Source organism: Arvicanthis niloticus, chromosome 18 (genome assembly GCF_011762505.2).
Source record: "Arvicanthis niloticus isolate mArvNil1 chromosome 18, mArvNil1.pat.X, whole genome shotgun sequence".
Lineage (NCBI taxonomy): Eukaryota > Metazoa > Chordata > Mammalia > Rodentia > Muridae > Arvicanthis > Arvicanthis niloticus.
This window is the reverse complement of record NC_047675.1, coordinates 30,509,743-30,516,784: the sequence shown is the minus strand read 5'-3', so window position 1 is coordinate 30,516,784 and position 7,042 is coordinate 30,509,743. Positions and strand designations below refer to the sequence as shown.

Below are 7,042 nucleotides of genomic sequence, written 5' to 3'. Positions count from 1 at the left end.
ATGTAACTAGGTTACTTAGCAACATTGGCTCAGGTTGTCAGGTTGCACATACATTTCTTGAAACAATGGGGGTGAGTTTCTTTTCCTCTAACAACTGATGGTTTCTATTCAAATGCATCCCCAGTGTGTCTAGGAAGGAAGAACAGAAAGGCTGATGTAGCCTTCACTGGTTTTGGGTGTACATGCAGGATAGGCAAAACTGTGTCCTGGATTAAGCTCATAGGCAGAATCTTCTTTTTTTATCATCTTATGCCTATGCATAACAGGGTGTGTGTATGATGAAAGTCAGATGCATTATGGGAAAGGGTATGCACAGCAGAAAGATGATTAGATGTCCAAAACTATCAAAACAGAGCCACCTTCACTCCACCTCTTAGTAACAAACCATTCTCTTGGGAACTATAATCAGAGCTTTGAGTATCCACCCACGAGTCTTGACACAGTGTCCCTCTCTATTCCATCACTTCACTCTGATTAGAGGTACTTGCTATGGCAAGAGATAACATTCAAAGACATTTTAGATCTGTGTGGTCTAGCTGGAATGCTGACATGACACACACTTTTAGCCCCTCTGGCTGGAATACAGACATGCCTTTAGTACACACCTTTAATCCCAAACAATGCAGGTAAGGTTACTTTGTAGAAGGAAGCACCCATGTTTGAAAGTGATGTCTAATTGAGTGGGAAAGTGACAAATGAGAGAAAGATTTGACAATAGGATATGCCAACTCTCATGAGGAGAGGGAAGGCAAGAGAGGTGATTTAAGAGAGCAGCACAGAAAGGGGGGGGGGGCAGATTTACCAGGACAATATTACTGAGACAGATTGCAGGTGAAGACAGAACAATCCAGAGAATGAGAAGGAACCAGATTAGAACAGATTGCCCAAGTTCTGAGGCCAAGCAGAGCAATTCAGTCAGAAGCTGAGAGAAGCCAGTTTGAATCAGTCAGCTTGGAGAGACGTTTTGAGCCAGAACAGCTGATTTGAACCAGCCAGCTGGAGTTCAGAAAGAACTAGAAAGGGTGAGCTTATTCATCAGTGAGACTCTGAGACTACAATTATATTTGGTGAGTAAGTTACATTTACACAAATTGGTGTGAGCTCTTCTTTTTTAACATTAAGTTAATTTATTAAAACAGTTGACTTAGGCATCTGCAATGGTGACTTCAGCCTCTGCTCCTGGCTCAATATTGATGGGAGTAAGCAGTTCAACAATCTCAGGAAAGACAATGCAAACCAACGAGTAGCTTGTGGATCCTCATTGGGAAATGGTCACATTTGGAAACTTCATCACAAGGTGTTTTTCTGGTAGTGATTCTCAGTGTCTTGGTACGCATGCGTACCAGCCTTTTCACATTCAGATTCTTTTCCTTTGAGTCTTTGCTGCGCAAACCTCCGGCAACTTCACATTGCAGGTGGTGAGCATGACTCAAATTCAGTGAATTGCCATCTTGGGCTCCATGGGCCTCTTTCCTGTAATCTTTAAACACCATGGCCGAAGCATGGCTTCCTGACTGACTTGTTCTTTAGCAGGAGTGACCAGCGGTGAGTCAGGACAGAACACAGTCCACAGCACGCACCACCACATCTCAGAAAGCTGAGCCCTTATTTTTAATTCTTTGAATAAAAGGCCAACAGCCTAGAAATACCTCCTGCAACCCCGACAGCTCTGACCACCAGTTAGAAAGGCAGCAGGTTCACAGGTTCGGGGATTATAATGTAAGCCTCTTCCCATGGAAGGGGAGTCTTTCTGTGGTCTATCATCCCAAGTCTAGCTGATATTCATACCTGTCCAATATGTGAAACTTGGTAGTTAATAACTGGAGATTTCTAGATGGGGACAGGCAGGACTCTTATGTCCTTGGCTGTACTAGCTGGTTTTGTGTGTTAACTTGACACAAGCTAGAGTCATAAGAGAGGAAGGAACTTCAGGTGAGGAAATACCTCCATGAGATGCAACTGTAAGGCATTTTCTCAATTAGTGATCAAAGGGGGAGGGCCCAGCCCACTCACTCTGGGTGGTGCCATCCTTGGCCTGGTGGTCCTGGGTTCTAAAAGAAAGCAGGTTGAGCAAGCCATGTGAAACAAGCCAGTAAGCAGCACCCCTCCATGGCCTCTGCATCAGCTCCTGCCTCCAGGAACCTACCCTATGTCCTGACTTCCTTGAGCTGCGAAGAGCAAAGTGGAAGTGTAAGTCAAATAAACCCTCTCCTCTCTAGGTTGCTTTCTGGTCATGGTGTTTCATCACAGCAATAGAAACCCTGACTAAGACACTTGACCAAGAATGTCTGTGGGAGAGACATTGTAAAATGAGAGTCAGCTCTCCCTTATTTTTAGAGGTGGTCACTCAGGCTGCCCTCAGACCCAGTATGGAGCTGAGCCTGGTTTTGATCTGATTCTCTGGCCTCCATCTCCTGAGTGCTAACATGCACTCAGGTATCTTACAGACACTAATCGCCATGTTTGGCTTCCTGTCTCTTTGATTCCTTGGCTGTGGGCAGACTCGTTCCTTGAGAGAAGTCTGGAGTGGTCTCCTTTTCCACTCGTCCAGACCTCACAGACTGACAGTCTCAGTTTCCTCCTGCTAGTGGGATTCTTCTGTTTGCTTTGGACTTCTTACTAAGTTAACCATTTCCCCGGATCTGGACATCTTAGTCCCCAGCACTTGAAACCCATCATGCCTAAGAGCCACCCACTTCTAATTCTCAAAGGGACGTTGTGATTGGGAAGAAGAGTGAAAACACTGGGTGTGGTTGCTGAAGCCTCCCCTCTGTCCTCACATGTTTGAACCTGTTCTGCTTCTGCTTCTCTATGGCAGTTTTCTGGCCTGATGCCTGACTTCACATTTATCCTGCTGGAGCCTGGTATATTTGTTGTTCAGAGAACCAGGTATGCTTTCTGGGCCCTCAGGAGAGTGATGGACCCAGATAGAAACTGCTTTCACTAACTGCTAAAGCACTTAGCTTCAGGGGAGCCATGGGGATTACATGGTTGGACAAGGGAATATTCAAGGACTTCTTTGGTCTTAGCAGACTGGAGAGCCTTCACTTTCAACAGTCCCTAAGGTCCCCCGTATAAACTATGAACTTGGGCTTATAAAGCAGGGAGAGCCCAAGAGAGACGGTCCCAGGTCTGAGACTCAGCACTTAACTGTTATCGAGCTCATGTGTAATGCCAAGGGGAGGGGCTATTTTCTGTCAGCATAGAACCGTATGTTGTTACATGTTCTCTATTCCAAACCCCCCTCACCCCTGTTGAGCTCTGTGCTGGACCAACCCCTAGAGAGTAGCCAGCCTTGATCCTGAACCTCCGGTCTCAGGTGAAGAACTCAGACACTCAGGAATAATCCAGAACAGAAAGGCTGGGAGGAAGAGACATAAGAGTCCCAGTGAAATAATCCTCAGGAAGGTGACAAGTCCACAGACATGTAGCCTAAGGCCCTATGTGATGTCACAGATCCACACCTTGAACCTTGACCGAGTTTATGTCTCTCATCAGACACAAAGCTCTATGATAACTGGAAGTGAGGGTCCTGTCAATGGCTTTAGGATGGAGTCTGCAGCTGGCCATAGTGGACATTGAAGCTGTGCCTCTCCGGGCACAGTGTCCCCCTCCCCCTAACAAGGAGGTAAGAGTCATGATGGATTCAAGATGTTGCCCAGTAAGTCCAGTCTAGCTGGAGGCCAATTCTGACTTCATCTGCTATGGGCCTTGGTCAGTAATCATCCCCTGCCTTCCTAGGCATCACCATGTGGTCACCATCTACCTCTGACTGGCCATCACTGAGACTGATGGTTGGCCGGTAGAGCCAGGATGCTGGGCCTGATGGAGAGGGCCAAAGAGGGGAGAGTGTGGTGGCTTGGGCATGGTGAGTAGGATGAGGGGTAGGGAGTAGAAACAGAATAGAGCCTGGTGCCTGTGAGCATACAGTTCTTTGTCTCTTCTTCTTTTGGAACCCATCTTAGGATAGACTATTTGCCCTCAGGACAGAGGGAATCAGAGACCCCCTTGCTCTGCCCCCAAACACAACCACTTCGAGGCTCCAGGAGAGTCCTGTCCAGTTCAGTCAGATTCCTGTGAGTCCTGATACTTGCTTTCTAGCAGACAGAGCGTCTCTTCCTTCTGGGTCAGGAACCAACCAAGTCAGACACGGGACATTTACTGTCATTTTACCAATGGGAGAATGGAGACAATGTGGCGGTCAGAGTCCAGAGGGACAGTATATCAATCCATGCCTTTGGATTTCCTGGATCTAGCCACTATGAAGTCTGACTTATCACTTAGACAATTTAGTCGCACGAACCAGTGAGTATTCTTTCTTGCCTCTTGCAACTGAGTAAAGAGGAGGGTGGTGGTTGGGCCTCAGAGCCTGTCAGAGGGTCAAGCTCTCCATTTGTAATAGAAAACAACCCTGCAACCCCTTCCCAGGCCCCAAGGACTCATGCTCATGAAGGTGATAGTTTTGTGGTTGAGACTATAACAGAGCTGCCACCTTGGAATTTCTTGGAGATGTGCTGAGCAGACACAGCTGTGCTATATAGACCAGTGGTTAAAGGTATTCTTAGCCTCCAAGCTCAGACCCATTAGGCTTTGGCTAAATAAGGGCTCCTGGCCTCCAGAGAGTTAGCTTGGGCTTGGGAGGTACCATGTAGCTAAGCAGAATAGAACCCAGGACAATAGATCTTCTCCCTCTGATGATAAAGCTGTGGTCTTCTACTCATACCCAGTCCTCGGACAACCATGCTAGTGTCAGAGGATGCAGACGGGAGCAGTTGAGCATGAGTGTGAGCTGTACCTGGCTGTGAAGATGAGAGCCCTGCATGCAAAGGGTCCTAGTGTGGACAGCAAGGCTGTGAGTAACGTGTATGAAGGAGGAGGGAGTTATGCAACGGTGCCACGTGCATCCACGTAGTTTGTGTGTGAGCACAGGCTTAGCCCAGCGATGGTGGATGTGGCACATGGTGGCCCATGGACTGCTGTAGCCTCACTAGTGACTTGTCCCTCTCCCCCACTCCCCATTTGCTTCGGTGAGGCCTGGTGCTCAGCCGTGGCAGAGCCTTTGGTTGCTATCCGAAGCCTGAGACGTTTCTATGTCCATCCGTAAGGATTCAGCTACAGTATGGCTTTGTCTGCCAACAGCTGTGGCTTCCTCGTATGAAGCCCTCCTCTAATCAGAAGAGCCTGCATGGCGGGAATCAACACTCAATGAAGGGCAGCCTCCAAACAGCACTGCCGAGAGCCAGGCATCAGTGACACATCTGTCACCTCTGGAAGCCTCACTTTGGGGCCTCAAAGGCATGGTGTGCCCTCTCTCTTGGGTTGCCAGTGGGAGAGCTTGGTGACCTATATCCTTCCAAGCTTCCCCCCTCCCCAAATCTCTATCTTCTATTTCCCTGAGGCTATTTCCCACACCAGACTGTGTTCCAGGGGCTGGTCCTGCTTCCTCCTGGCATACCATCTGAATGATGGGCTATCACATGCCATCTCCTAGGGATTCCAGGCACCCAGCTGTTCTCCTTGGGCCAAGAGAGGACTCAGACTCCTTGTAGGAATGTGCAGAGCCTTGAGCAGGCTGCCCACAGCCCAAGGAGCATGTGGAGAGAAGAGACAGGGAGAACCAAGAGGCTGATAGCCCTAGGAGTTTAAGTCTTTAGAATGAGTGTCAATGGGGGTCTGGGTGGGGGTTAGCATGTGGCTGGACACCATTACCATAAAGGAGGAGGAGCCTCACAGTGGAACATAGCAGCAAATAGAACAGAGGGGCAAATGTTTAACATGGAAAGGAGAATGCAGCCAACAGGAATTGCCAGAAAATGAGACCCAGGGACAGAGTCTCTTCTAGAAAATCAGTGGTGTAAGACAAACCCAGGATCCAAGTGTTAGGTTCAGCATACAGCTCTGAGTGTCCAAACATCAGGTTCAGCTGTGAGTGTTCCACACAGCAGCTTTAAAATAAAAGGGATTTCCTCATTCAGTCTGAGACGAACGAGCAGTGGCAGCAGAGAGCCAGCAGGTGGCAGTGTGTGCTTGAGTTTGGCCAGTGTTGGCCAATAGTCCTACATTTTTGCCAGCAAGGAAAAAAGAGAAGAAAAGAAAAGAAAAGAAAAGAAAAGAAAAGAAAAGAAAAGAAAAGAAAAGAAAAGAAAAGAAAAGAAAAGAAAAGAAAAGAAAAGAAAAGAAAAAAAAACACCAAAACCAAAAACGGGGATTTCCAGAAGGAACCTGTGGGTCCTTGTCTCATAAACCACCCTCCCACACACACTTCCCATCTGCCTCACTTTGTTCAGGATCACACCCCAATTTTAGGGTGTGATTTTGGGGTTCTCTATGCTAGTGGAAGGAAAATGTGTTCGAGAAAGACAGTCTCTGTGTGTAAAAGAGGTCACCAGGCAAAGCCTCCGTCTGAAGGGCAATAGGAAAGACGGTGTTTCTGCAGAGGGGAGCAAGGGGCGTCTCTCTGTCTATTTTCCTCAGATGATTAAGCTTTTGGAGTACTAAAGGCCAAGGTGGTACCTTGTGTACGTGGAATCAAGTTCTGGAATCGATGGCTCATCGTATTCTCACATCAGACAGGTCTCAGAGAAGTGGCACCATGCTTCATAAGAAAGGGGCTGAGAGACGACTTAGTAGGTAAAGTGCCTGCCGTGCAAGCAGGAGGATCTGAGTTTAGATCCCCAGTACCACATAAAAAGTCCAGGTGTAGTAGTAACATGACTGGGAGGTGGACACAGGAGATTTGGGGCACTTGGGCGGCCAGCCAGTCTAATAGGGGTCTCCAGGAACTAGGGAAGCAGAGACAGGAGGATTGCCAGCTGGGCTACGTAGCAACATCTTGTTTCAAAAACCCAAATAAAAGCAGAGAAACAAAAGAGAAAAGCCTATGAGACTGTGCAGATATCCCTACAAGAGCGCCACCTGGCGCAAACTTGAGAAACAGCCAGCTGGGCATATTCAGAGGCCGACTTAAGACTTGTTTAGAGGGTTCGTTTCCCTCTGAACTTGCAGTCACTAGGACCCCCCCCCCCCAGTGCCCCCATGCACT

The 7,042-nt window shown here is 47.9% G+C and overlaps 1 pseudogene; it reads right to left on the bottom strand.

Annotated features, from left to right (window-relative positions):
• Window positions 1-1,144: 1,144 nt before the first annotated feature.
• Window positions 1,145-1,504, bottom strand: LOC117723495 (small ribosomal subunit protein uS10 pseudogene; annotated as a pseudogene).
• Between the last annotated feature and the right edge of the window lie 5,538 nt (window positions 1,505-7,042).